The following is a 13,656-nucleotide window of genomic DNA, read 5'->3' on the forward strand; positions in this document are numbered from 1 at the left end:
GGAGCAGTTTCTGCAGATTAAGGAACAATATTGAACTTGACGGCATTACTACTGAAAGGTTGAGAACTTGATCACCAAACAGACTTTTACAGTATCGTGTTCATATTTAACGTTGCTGTAATAACCACAAAAATAGAGCTGAATGGATGCCGCGGACGTGAAGAACTCTTTATTGTCGCCTGGGGACGTTGAGTTTCTGATTGGACAGTTTCTTGGAGGCCCGCCCTATATCGTAGGTGGGCCTATGGGAGGTCACGGGCAAGTTTTCTGTCAGCAGCTTTTCTATCCTGATACGGGCTGCTGAAGAGCGGCAATTTACAACAACGGTAAGGGATGTGTCTTGGGGTACTGTAAACTAAACGTTTAAAATGGAATTTTATCATCACTACTATTTAAAAAGAATCTAAAAAAGAGTTTAAGTAAAGCATGTAGTTTTAAACAGAAAAATATCCAAGGTTGCATATTTTTATAGGATTTCTTTATAAAACATAACGAGGTTTCCAAGAGTTTACTGTTGTCTTCAGCTGTTCAGTGGCTGGTTTTTAATGCCATGAAACGAAATAACTGGTGTAGTTTTGTGGAGTTATTTATGCTCTAAAAGCCGGTAGCTGGGAGTCTTGGCCAAAATGAGTATGCAAAATTGTATGTAGATGTCCAAATATTTTGACATCAAGAAAGAAATAGAATTGTGCAGGGATCAAAACTGTATTTTCCAAGGTGATGCATTTGTGAAAATCAAAGTATTTCACGATTGACCGCGGTCTAAATTTTGGCCAGTCACTCTGTGGAAGATAGCGGATTCTTGCCACAGATATACTTGTTAGATTCAGTGGTACTCAAACATGTGATTACAGGTACGTGTTGGCACGTCGCAGGTGATGTTGTGGCGTAAGGTTGTCGCTATTTCTTAACTGGATTCCGCCATCCTCCAATAGAATGAGTAGATTTGATAAATGGAAGAAACATGACGCAAAATACAGTGACGTGCACAGACCCTTTAGTGAGCAGTGGCTCAGAAGAAGACAGGGCACTATACCGGGCTGGACTTGTTACATTTAATCTTGGACACAAATTAGTGCACACTTTTATTCCTGTGTAATTTCATGAGAAACTTTATTATAACTTTAGGGACATTATAATATTCATAACCTTGGCAACATTTTTCAATGATTGCTGATTATGTTAGGGGGTGTCTGACAAAGCATTATTCCCCCCACATTGTTCTTTCTCTACTACTCATATACTTTATTTTCCTAATATAACACATTTTAACAAAAGGGCAAATAAAAAAATTTTCCCTCTAATGACATAAAATTCCAAATAGATTTTAACAGGAAGAGTTCACATCATACTATATCAAAGCAAAGATATTTTTTCTAAATAAGATGCCTATTATGGGTCATATATAAGGAAACCAATAGAAATGATTGCCTAACACAGTATATCAACTATTGCTTGTATGCATTAGACTTTCAACAAAGGAATGTAAAATTATTGTGATCCATCCATTATCCAACCCACTATATCCAGACACAGGGTCGGCGGGGTCTGCTGGAGCCAATCCCAGCCAACACAGGGCGCAAGGCAGGAAACAAACCCCGGACGGGGTGCCAGCCCACTGCAGGGCTATTGTGATCCAGAAACTTGAAATATAACACATTGATTTTATATAAACTATACAGTATGTTCTACGTCTCCTCAGTAGCAAAACAAAGCACAAATAATAATACCTTTTTCTTGTTAGGTATTGTCAGCTTTGGGGTTTTACGGAAAATTTTCCTTTGGGTCACATGTTTTGCTAGAGTATAGTGATTTTATCTTTGTTAATTGTTATGTCTGTCTTTGCAGAATCAAAGGATCATGGAGTTGTTCTTCTCCACATACATAACCAAACTGAGCTTGGATAAAACATTTTTTGGTAGTTGTTATTAATACAGACAGTTTGGCATAGATTTCCACCAATTGAAACAGTTGAAAACACCACATTAGCATCTTTATTTGAATATACTCACCATTTCTTGGGTACTTTTCTTTGGGCAGGCTTATAAAGATTTAAATATTCTCATCTGTGTCAGTAAACCCAACCATGCTGCAGTGCAAATAGTACTGCCAGGATCTGGCCCCATTTTTCTCTCAAAACAAGCAGGGATACATGCAGACAAGGAGAGGCACTGTGTGATTTTATTATTCTTTGCTTGTTTGAAGCATGCTTGAATTGAAAATGCTTTGAGCTGTGAAAAACAGTAATTTTTTTAATTCTCAAACATTTTTGCAAAGTTAAGAGTGACCAAAAACTATAACATACCAGAAACTATAACACACTTGCCAGAATTGGTGGTATTATAAGCAACGCTATCTTCCACATTATAACATAGTACAAGTCAACACAAACATTTAGCACAGTTTTTTGAAAAATTCTAAATTATCATTATATACTGTATTTTATTTCCATATGGGATAGTATAGAGCACTTTACCTAACTTTAATAAGGACATTGCTTCTCACTTATTTTTCCCAGTTTCTTAAAGTGTAAAGGAGCTTGTGCACTTGTGATCATGAACAATCAATTTGGTCATCGGCACTTGGGCCAGTAATGGAAGGGGGCATTGGCCTGAGCCACTGTAGCCACCATTATACTCAGTCAGTTAAAATTAGAAATAACCTAAGCTCCATACTCACATTCTCCTTGATATAGTTTGAATAGTTTTGTAAACACTGAATGCATTTACAGTAATCAACAGTATTTTACAGTGTTGTTCATTAAAGTTATTCCAAAATTTGCTAAGTGTAGTGAGTGTAGTGATTGCAGTGATTAATGTACCCATTACCAGGCAATGTAAATTATGCTTTTCCTGACTCCCAAATGAACCAGTCCAAAGCATTTTACCTGTTGTGTTGAAATATTGTTTTTATTGAGGGGTCTTAGAATCTACCATGTGATTTTGTTGCCTGAAAGTTTTGCTGTGTAGAGGAACACACCTTAAAGGGCCCAAAATGTTGTGGTTACTGATTAAATTTCAGCATTTGTGATCATTAAATGAGAAGCTCATATTCAAATATTCTATGTGCCATTTAATGTGTTGCTTTTAGTTGGATTTTTAGATTTATTTTGTTTTGTATGATTCTTACTTTGTATACAAAATGCAGTCACAAATGTACTAAATTAAAGATGAAGTGCAAACACTTATTGACAGTGTTCAAATCAACCAGGAAACTTAAGGGAGAAGTAAAGTGTTGCATATAGGTTAAGCAGAAACTTTAAAAGAAATTATAATAAATAGTGCAGAGTAAAAGTGCTCAAGTTTTCCTATTTTTTTATGTGGGCAAATATTTGAAAATAGGTCTCAATTTAGGAAAGGATGTTCCATACTAGATAAATCAAAAGAAAATTGGCAACATGGCAATTTGGAGGTTTACATATACACCCTTTGTCCATATTTTCAAAATCTTACCATTATAATGTGTTTTAATGGACTTGGAATGATATTTTGTGCAAAATGGTTTCAATTTTAATAATTGTAATTGTTATTACTTTTTAATTTAACTAACTGTCGCCAGGAGTAGAATGAATGTCACAAAGTGGCAACGTGCCTTTCTTTTAGGAACACATTAGGCTAATGGAAGCAAAGAAAAATACTGCTGTAGCCATTTGGTGCCACTTATGAAATCTATTTTATAGATCAGTATTTCCTAGAGAACAGGTGCCAAGGTAGGAGCCAAACCTATATAACACTTGGGGTCAAACATTCTATTTCAAAAGATTATAAAGCAAAGCTATCTTTTAAAAGGGGTTTGAGGCAGTACGGGACCTTGTGCAAATTTGTGAAGAAAATATGTTGTGGCAATATGGGAACAGACTGTGTTAGATAATACAATGTCTTTAGAATTGTAGTATAGCAGCAATTTAAAGAAAAATAAGATAGACATGATTTCCTATCTTGCAATCAAATCATGTTTAATTAACCGCAGATTTTAAATGTAAGCATATCTAAATATATATCACAGACTTTTCGCTGGTTCATGGATTTCTGCAGACAATGGGTCTTTTAATGTATGCTACATGCTTCTTCAGTTGGTTTGCCCAGTTGATTTCATAAAAGAGACGCTATTGGCAGATGGCTGAGAAGCTACCCAATCAAGACCGACATATATTAAATAAAACTCCTCAATGATATACGATTTGCTTCCTGCAGTGCTTGATTGTTTGCTTTTCTCTGTCTCTTCCTCTCTCTGACTTTCTCTGCCTGACAGAGCTGGGTGTGAGCAGAGGGGCTGTTGCACAGAGGCTGTTTGCCTAGTGGATACTGGACGCTCCTTTAAAAATGTCGCTTTATGTGGTGCTTCCAGCATACTTAAAAGCCAAAAGTATGTATTGATTTTTTGATTGTTTGCTTTTCTCTCGCTCTCTCTTTGTCTCTCTGACATTCTCTCTCCTGACACGCATTCTTTGAAGAGGAGGATATATTTGCATTCTTTTAATTGTGAGAAGAACTGCCATCTCTGTCTTGTCATGGAGCACAGTTAAACTTTTCACTAAAGGGTGTTATTTCATAACTAGAGGGCTCTAATAATGGTAACAGTGTGAGAGAGTTTATAAGGGCTTAAAATATATAAAAATAACTATATAAACATATGGTTTCTACTTCATGGATTTTCATCTATCGTGGGGTTCTAGAACGTAACCCCAGATCGAGAGGATTACTATATATATATATATTTTTTTTTTCTTGCAGAAATGCCATCAAATGTGGAGATTAAAGCCAAGGTTCATGACATAGAACAATTAGTGCAAAATGCAAAAGAGCTTAGCCAGTCTGAAGGAAGTTTAATTCTTCAAGAAGATGTATTTTTAATGTTCAACATGGTCGCCTCAAACTTAGAAACTTCATGGTAAGCAGTATTCTTTCCTCTTTTAATTGTATTTTACTAAGTGTATTCTGTAGCAATATTTTTGTTTACAAATATTAACAAAAATCTTAAATGAATAGTAAATTATTTTATTGGCAATGTACATTTTAGAACAATAGCAGTGGGTATCTTTTATGTTAATAAAATAATAGAATTGCTCATAACATTAAATATACAGTCACTTTGTACAGAGCTCATTCTTCCTTTAAGTATGTGAATTAGTGAAAAGTCACATTTGTAAATGTGCTACATATCATTATTGCATCTTTTAATTAATAATTTATAGTCAGAATTTTAATAGGTGTGTTTTTAAAGCTACGATTTGGGCAACCAACTATTTCTCCTATCTTTCCCGCTTTGCACTTGTCCCAACCAGGTGGTTCTGTGGTGGGTGCAGCAACAAGCTATCAGTGCATGCTCCCAACCCCTCTCTTTCTTTTGTAAATATTTATATACAGTACACACCATTGTCAGAATGATACAGAAAGATCAAAACATGCAAAATGGTAATATTTATTAAGCTAAAACATACACAGGGAGGGATTAACAGGGCAGAATACAAAGAACAAAAGAAAAGACAAAGCCGTAAACATGCTCCCTTTTAACTATTAATAAATAAGACTGGACCTATCATTATTAAAAGTACCATTAAACACCTCTTGTGTCAGCTGTGGTTAGTCATTTTTTCTTCTACTAATAAGCGTTTTTTTTCTATAGCCCTCGTGACTCTAAGCTGAAATACACTACTCAAGTGAGGTAGTTTTAAACCTATTCTTGAGGTTACATCTCTGTGTCAAAGGTGGCCATTTGTTTGCTACTTAGTATTCATACTAGAAACTCTCCATTGTAAGTTTCTGGATTTCTGACATCAGGAGTCTCTACCAGTATTTGGGCTGCCTGCTTTAAAGGGCAACACAGTTCCACTTTTTCTCTTTGGTCACCATAAGCTGTCATCTAATGGATGGAAGGTTTTTAATTGGCCTCCTTACAGACCTCATCTTTAAAAGGACAACATGGCCCCATCTTTCACAAACTGGCACAGTGTTGCTCTCTTTTCTAGTAAATAGTGTGCCAAACTTTCAACCCTCTATTGCCCAATCCTCATCCTTGTTCTTAGTAAGTCAGGTCCCTGGTGCCAGATGGGTGACATACTGTATTGTAGCATTCTGAAGGAATAATACATGTTTCCTCCTTGGTCACAGCTATGACTATTGGGTACCAGTGCCTCCTCTATCCAGTACTTTTAAGAGCTCTGTGTCCCTTAGTAGTCTCCTTCATTACAGTGGTATGTCAACATAAAGGTTATTTTAGGTCCTTTTACTTCAGCTAGTTTTTATTTTATACTAATTTCACCTTTCAGTTCAGTTTTAGTTTAATTTTAGTGAAGCTTTCTATATTTCTTTTTAGTTGATGTTATTGGTGACATACCTCAGTTAACTTCTATTTTGAATGTAGTTTTCATTTTAGTTTAAACAATGGATGTTTATTGAATATTAAGAAATGCATGCTGTGCCTTCATTGCACTAGTATTATAGAAGCAACAGATGTAAACCATAAAATACAGTGGGTCCCTTTTTGCCCCAGCCTCTGTACAATCATCTTTTGAATTTTTTTGTAATCATATCTCACTGCATTGCAGCAGCTCCATCTCCTCAAAAAGCTGGCTGTTGAAAAGATAACAGCTTTCTGAAGGTATGAAGCAAAGTTTGTTGACCATCTTTGCCTGTTGTTTCTGGTCTTGATAGCTCTGATTTTAATTTTCATCAGTGTGTCATATTCTCAACCTCCTTTTAGAAATCTTTGTGAAAGGAGTTTAGTTGTGTTTCTTGAATCAATCAGATTCTTTCTCCATTCTCTGAGCTATGTGACCTGTCTGTCTAATCTTTACATATTCTTCATAGTTTGCTGACAACTTTTACACTCATTAGGCAACTTAACCACACATGTGTTGGTAATAGTGAAAAAGGAAAACAGTGAACAGTAGCAATATTCACTCTGTGGTCTAGGTTAAGTATGAGCAAAGATTTTTCTTTTGAACAAACATTTTCAATTACATTATCCTGTGAGCACTACGTGCTTTTATGCAGTATAATTATCTCTTCATATATAAAAATTTGTAGTTTTATGCATTACAAAACACACTTGAAAATGTATTTAGATAGGTAGGTAATTATTATTGGCATTTTATATAAACATTAGGAAACAAAAGCGATTAATTAATAGTGAACAGATACACTATATTTTGTCCATGACTTAGCTAAAAGAGAAATACTGTAACACTGATCAAACAATTTAGCTACTTTCTTAAAAGCTTCAACGGAAACAAGAGTAAAAAAATGTTTAGGCTTAAAGTATAAACGAAATGTTATCCATCATGAATCCAGTGAGCCCCACAATTCATGTTAACTAACACTTTTAATGTAAGAGTGTGTATAGTGTTGCACATTTACAGAAAATAGCATTCTATTATGTTCCAAGCCAGTTACACTCACTCACAGTTTATTAATAAAAAGGGTGATTTTTAGAATATATAGTTGTTCAGATTTGTCATCTTGGTGGTGAATTCACAAGTCAATCAGCCAAATCAATGGAAGTCACCCAACTTAATATCTCTGATTTGTTTCCACACTTGCATCTCCTAATTTGAAGAAGTCCCTAACCTCTGAACTAAATTCAAGCTGTTGGCCCAGACAATAAACTGTAGAGGTGGCAGTTCAAGATGAGAGTCAATCTGCAAAAATCAAGATTTTAGGAAACATTCCACCAATCCCTCTTCAAATTTGCTTCCATACTTACTGAAAAATAATGCCATTGTACACACAACTAATGTGCCAGAAATATTTTGATACAATTTTAGAAAGCATGTGGAATATGGCTTTGGGAGCTTATCCGCCAATACCCCCAAGCCCAGATGGAGCCTCCAACCAGCAGGGCATCATGGATTTTGGAGTTTTAATTCACAGCCCTGTTGGATCCCTGGGGCCGCCAGAGGGACGCTGCAGGGAGGCTCAAGGACTTGTATTTTCCGTATAGCCTGGAAGCGTCCCAGTCACGGGACAGAAAAAGCGACTTCTGTGCTGAAGAAAAGAAGGATTTTCCCCGACCTGGAAGTGTTACAAAGTCACATGGACTGGAGGGACAAAACACTTCCAGGTCAAAGAGTTTAAAAGGTTTTGGGAGATCCCAGCAGTGAGCCAAGTTGGAGGAAGGGTGACTGAGCTGCTGGTAGTGTGGAGGAATTGAGTATTATTGTGATTACTAGTGTTCCCAAACCCACGTTGGGTGTTAAAGTTGTCTGTGAAGGGGCTCCCTGTTTAAACTCGCTCCCAGTCGTGAACTGGGCCCTTCCGACACCCAATATGATTTTTATAAGGTAAACAAAATTACAAAGATAACCCTTGGACATTAATCTCGAGGGGCCTACTCGGAATCACTGTCCAAATAGTAATATGTGGTGGTGTAGGATCATTTCGTTTTGTCCGTCACAGTCCGCTCTGCTTTCACGACGCTATCAGCTTCTCTCATGATGCCTCTCAACCTTTCTCCAATCTAAGGTTGCTTTGTGGCAATCAAAGAGTAAGGCAATATACGAGACAATGGTTGCATAAAGGGGACACATAGGTATCCAGGCTCTTTAAAGCATAAATAGGGATCACTTCACTGACATGTGAGCAAGCCACGGTACAACTGTGAGACTGCAGCACTTTCTGCTACAGCGCTAACAGTAATAATTTCCGAACGTGCTGTTCCGTTGTCATTCATTTTACCCACTGTCTTTCTTTCATTCATATGTTCGTAGAGCACGCATTACCTTTTATCTTCAGCAATCTCATTCTCTAACCAGGCCTCAGGAGCTAACAGCGTGCTTTACTGTCCACCACCCCTTTTGTTATTCTGGCACATCCATGAGTAACAACAATGTACTAAACTGGAAGGTGGTCTCGCATGCGTGCGAATTCCGGATGGACAAACAAAGACCAAGATCTAAATGAAGATCTCTTTTATTTAATTTAAAGCACAACAATTTGTTTAGTTTGAATGTCTGTGTTTTGAGGTGTGACTGGCGTACTACAGTCTTCAGTAGTATAAGCCTGGAGAATTCTTGATGCAATGCCTATGTTATAGCTGTCTCTTTACTGCCATCTAGTGCTTCTTCTTCTAATTCATTCGCGGACAAACAAAGATCAAGATCCAAATGAAGATTATATATAGAGATTGTTATTATTGTAATTATTAGTTGAGTATAGTGGAGGTGGAGGTGCTTTGTGCATGTTATTGCACAAATAAAATAATTATTTGGACTTTTTATCTGGTGTCTGGCGTCTGGTCTGAGGGTTCAGGGGCGACAAGCCCCCCTATCTGTCACAGCCATAAATAGGTAAATGTGCAACAGTGGACCAACTATTTTAGCTATTTTAGCTAAAGACTGACAATTTCATGCATCTAGTATTAACAGTTCAAAAGTTTTAACTTCTGGAATATTGTAATTTTTTTAGTAACACTCAATTGTTATTTAAATTCGGCCCACACCCAAATTTGAAGGCCCCCATATCTCTATGACACTAATGAACATGCAAGCCTAAAATTTGGCACGCATTACTATGTTTCAAAAACCAAAGATACTTGAAACTAAATAACAACAAAACTGTGCGAAAACATTCATGATGGTGGGAATAAGAAGTAGTGATTTACCCCAATGTGAGTTTAATATGAGGTTTTGGATTTTCCCGTTTTATTTGTGTGCTACTACAAAATCTTTTATGCATATGCACACATTTCAGAGTAAATATTGAACAGTAGGCTACTGGCAACTGGCTTATTTAAGAAAAAGACATTTTCATCCATCCATTATCCAACCCGCATTTAAACTCATTTTCATTCTAGTTTTTGAGTATGGGGGTTTAATTTTAGTTTAGTTTTTGTTTTTTTAAGCTTTTAGTTTAAAGTTTTTATTAACTGTTAAATCATTGATCCACATCCATTCTCACTGAGTTTTCTACTATGTTTTGGGCTTTGTTCTTTTTTTCCCCTTTGGAAGTCTATCACAATGTGAAGAAGACAAACATTTATTCAGTAGTATTTTTTTTTTTATTATACAGTCTATTGTCTCTTTTATGATAACATTTGCTCTCCCTTTTGTGAACATGATTTATCTAACTGTCAGGAAAGTTAAACAATGGATAAGATAGGTGTCCATCCGGTCATCTTCTATGCATGCTTTGTCCAACCTAGATTAAAGTGACTAGACCGTATTCCAGTAACATAAGGTATCAGGCAGGAATCAACACTGGATATTGCACCGGTCCATTTCAGCCTACAATAACACAACATGATTTGCAATATCAGTCCTCATGTTTGATTTTACTTTAAAGTGCTACATAATACCAGTCACTCTTGGTGAGGTTAATTTTGAAAAATGGTAGATGAGAGAGCGCTTGTAGCCATATTCCATTTTTTTTTTGGTAAAATCAGTTCTTTAGTGCATCAATTTACTACAAGTATATCTAATTACAGTATGAAATGCAGCATTGCAGTTTTTAGCATTTTGGTATGACAGCAAATGTTCAAAAACCTTTTTCCTGCTGCATTCACATATTTATTAATTGCTTAAAAATACTCTGTCTAGCGGATGAATCAAAGCTACTATATTTATAAATACTGATAAATTTTCCATGTACCTTTTTTTTAATATCAGTATGCACCTCTTCTGCTGCATTATCTATTACTCTAAACAGATGTGGCATTTATGAATACCATATTAAAACAATATGTTATATCAGACTACTGTATAGAGCTTTAAGCTGCATAATTGTATGTATGTCAAAAATAAATTATTTACTAATAACTGTGGGCAGCACGGCGGCGTAGTGGGTAGCGCTGCTGCCCCTCACAGTAAGGAGACCTGGGTTCACTTCCCAAGTCCTTCCTGCGTGAGTTTGCATGTTCTCCCGTGTCTGCGTGGGTTTCCTCCAGGTACTCAGTTTCCTCCCACAGTCCAAAGACATGCAGGTTAGGTGCATTGACAATTCTAAATTGTCCCTAGTGTGTGCTTGGTGTGTGTGTTTCTTGCCTTGTGCCCTGTGTTGGGTGGGATTGGCTCCAGCAGACCCCTGTGACCCTGTAGTTTGGATATAGCGGGTTGGATAATGGATGGATGGACTAATAACTGTTCTGTTTTTTCATGATTTTGTTTTCTCTGTTTCAGTGGTAAAATAATAATAGTGAAATTTTATTTGCATGGAGATTAGTAGATTATTAGTGATTTTAACTAACAAAAGCATCTTTTCCTTGTCATTCAGAATGGTAGTGGGCAACTAATTTTTTATGATCGACCAGATGTGAGCGGACCAAAGCTTTCAAATTATTCTATTTCTCCTACAGATGACCCAGATGGACTAACTGTAGGTTCTCACCATCTCTATTTTCAAATAGCAATTTGTTATATCTTTGTGAAAAAGTATGTACTTTGTTCTTTGTAATATGTTAACATTTTGTGAAAAGCAATATTTTAACTTTATTAATCAAATGCTTAATTAAAATACACTGATAAATATGCATTTAAAGGGAAAATAAAAACAAAAACCTCACCACAAAACTTAAAGAAGGTTGTATTTGTGTATACAGTACCAGTAGATAGAAGAATGTTATGATTTGGTATAAACTTTCAGATTGTTTACGATTTGTTTTTAAGCTGTAAGTTTAATTCCTAATTGTTGAGGGTTTTTAAACATCATTCCTATAAAAGCCTAGCAATCTATTGGTAAAACCTAAATATTTTTATTAGTAATTATTTAGTAGGTGAATTGATCTTCCACAATAAATTGACTTTACATTGACTGATTGACAGTAAAATGCATATTCTGTGTGGCCAAAGGTTTGTGGACACCTGCCATCACACCTAAATTAACTTATTGAGCATCCCATTCCAAAACCATGAGCATTAACATGGAGTAGCCCTTTCTGAAAAGGTTTTGGAGTATGAAGCTTGGGTGTTTGTGCCCATTCAGTAGGATTAAGATCAGGGCTGTGTGCAGGCCATTTCAAGTTCATCCACACCAAACTTATTAAACTTCGTCTTTATGGACCTGGCTTTGTGAAAGGAGCTACAGTCATGCTGGAACAGAAAAATGTCTTGATCAAAGTGTTGCCACAAAGTTGGAAAAGAACAATTGTCTAAAATGCCTCTGTGCTTTGGAACAGTGTTCTGAGTGATGCAAGAGATGACGACAGTTTTACCTGCTTTGTGCTTCAGCACTGGGAACCCCCGCTCTTTGAGTCTGTGTGGTCTTCCACTTCAGGGCTGAGTTGTTGATGCTCCTAGATAATTCCATTTCACAGTAATGGTACTTACAGTTGACTGGGGCAGATATAGCAGAGCAGAAATTTCCTATACTGACTTATGGTAAAGCTGGCATCATATGACAGTGTCATGTTTAAAGTTACTCAGCTCTTCAGTTTGACCCATTCTAGTGCCAATGTATGTCAATGGAGATTGCATGGCTGTGTGGTTGGTTTATACACCTGTTAACAATGGTTTATTCGAGTTGGTCGTCCGATCACGAGATGGGCGTCTGAAGTGGAGCTCCGCTAGCAGTGGTGCTATTTTTCATATTATTTGCTTATTATTCAGAGATATCCTGTATTTATTCAACCCGAGAGGGACGCTACAGTATATGTAAACACATATAAACATGGCCAACAAGAAGGGGTCGAAGAATCGAAGACTAAAGCTACATCAAGCTGCGATCAGCAAGCCCTAGTTGAGAATCGACCTCTCAGAGACAGACCTGGATCAGATGGAAAGTACAGACTCCTCGGGACCACGGTCCGCTACATCATCGCCGGCTGAGGCGAAAAGGGAGCGAAGGTGCGACGTCGTGAGTGCAGATGTGGATAGCTCGCCCGATTGGAGAGGATTACCTGAAACTGGAAAAGGCCGGGAGGTCCGCGGCTTCAGTTACGCAATTACGCGGGACTGGAGCAGCGGGGACACCGGCTTCAGCAGAGTCTGCTGCTTCATCTACGGCACAAGAAGGCACATTTCAGCTATCTGAACTGAAAGTGTTGCTCGCTGAGCTCAGGCAAGATATAAAGAGAAGGCTAATGAGAAAGCAGCGGCAGGCACGAGAGACTGAAACAGGAATTAAAACAGGAAATCCAACAGGCAAATGAAAGGCTGCGCAAGAGGTACAACTAGAACCGGGTGCTGGGTAAAATCGGAAGAGCGCATTGAGAAAAACTCAGTTAAACTGAGCACGCTTGCTGATCGATTGGAGCATCTTAGTGAGACATTCACGAATCGGATCGAAATAGCGAACATCTAGCTGCCAGTGCCGAGGAAAGAGCAGTAAATGTCAGTTGAATGTAAAAACTCGGAGAAAAACTTGGAGACAGACTGGCTGCTTTAGAAGATGGGAATAGAAGGTATAATGTCAGAATTGAAGGCCTGCGGAGAATCGAAAGTTTAAACCGGTGAAATTAGCAACTGAACTTTTTCTAAAATAATCGGGCGACTTTAAAGCAGAATCTGAGATAGCAGCGCTTACGCACGTCGCGGATCAAACACCGTCAGACCCGACCAAGATCTTTTATAGTTCGTTTTGAGCGATTATCATTTAAGTTAGAGGTGATGGAACTCCTCAGGAAAAAAGGAAGATATATATATATGAAGATTGCCACATTCGCGTCTTCCCTGACTTCTCTCCAGCAACAGCTATTAAGCGCCGCCTTCTATAATATTAAACAGCT

The 13,656-nt window shown here is 37.3% G+C and overlaps 1 long non-coding RNA gene across 1 annotated transcript; it reads left to right on the forward strand.

The window, feature by feature from the left end:
• Positions 1-278: 278 nt before the first annotated feature.
• On the forward strand, positions 279-11,348 carry LOC120519597. Its single transcript, XR_005631588.1, has 3 exons — positions 279-326; positions 4,734-4,890; positions 11,208-11,348. It is a non-coding gene; the product is annotated as an uncharacterized LOC120519597 (long non-coding RNA).
• The last annotated feature ends 2,308 nt before the right edge of the window (positions 11,349-13,656 follow it).

This window comes from Polypterus senegalus, unplaced genomic scaffold (assembly GCF_016835505.1).
Source record: "Polypterus senegalus isolate Bchr_013 unplaced genomic scaffold, ASM1683550v1 scaffold_1036, whole genome shotgun sequence".
Classification (NCBI taxonomy): domain Eukaryota; kingdom Metazoa; phylum Chordata; class Cladistia; order Polypteriformes; family Polypteridae; genus Polypterus; species Polypterus senegalus.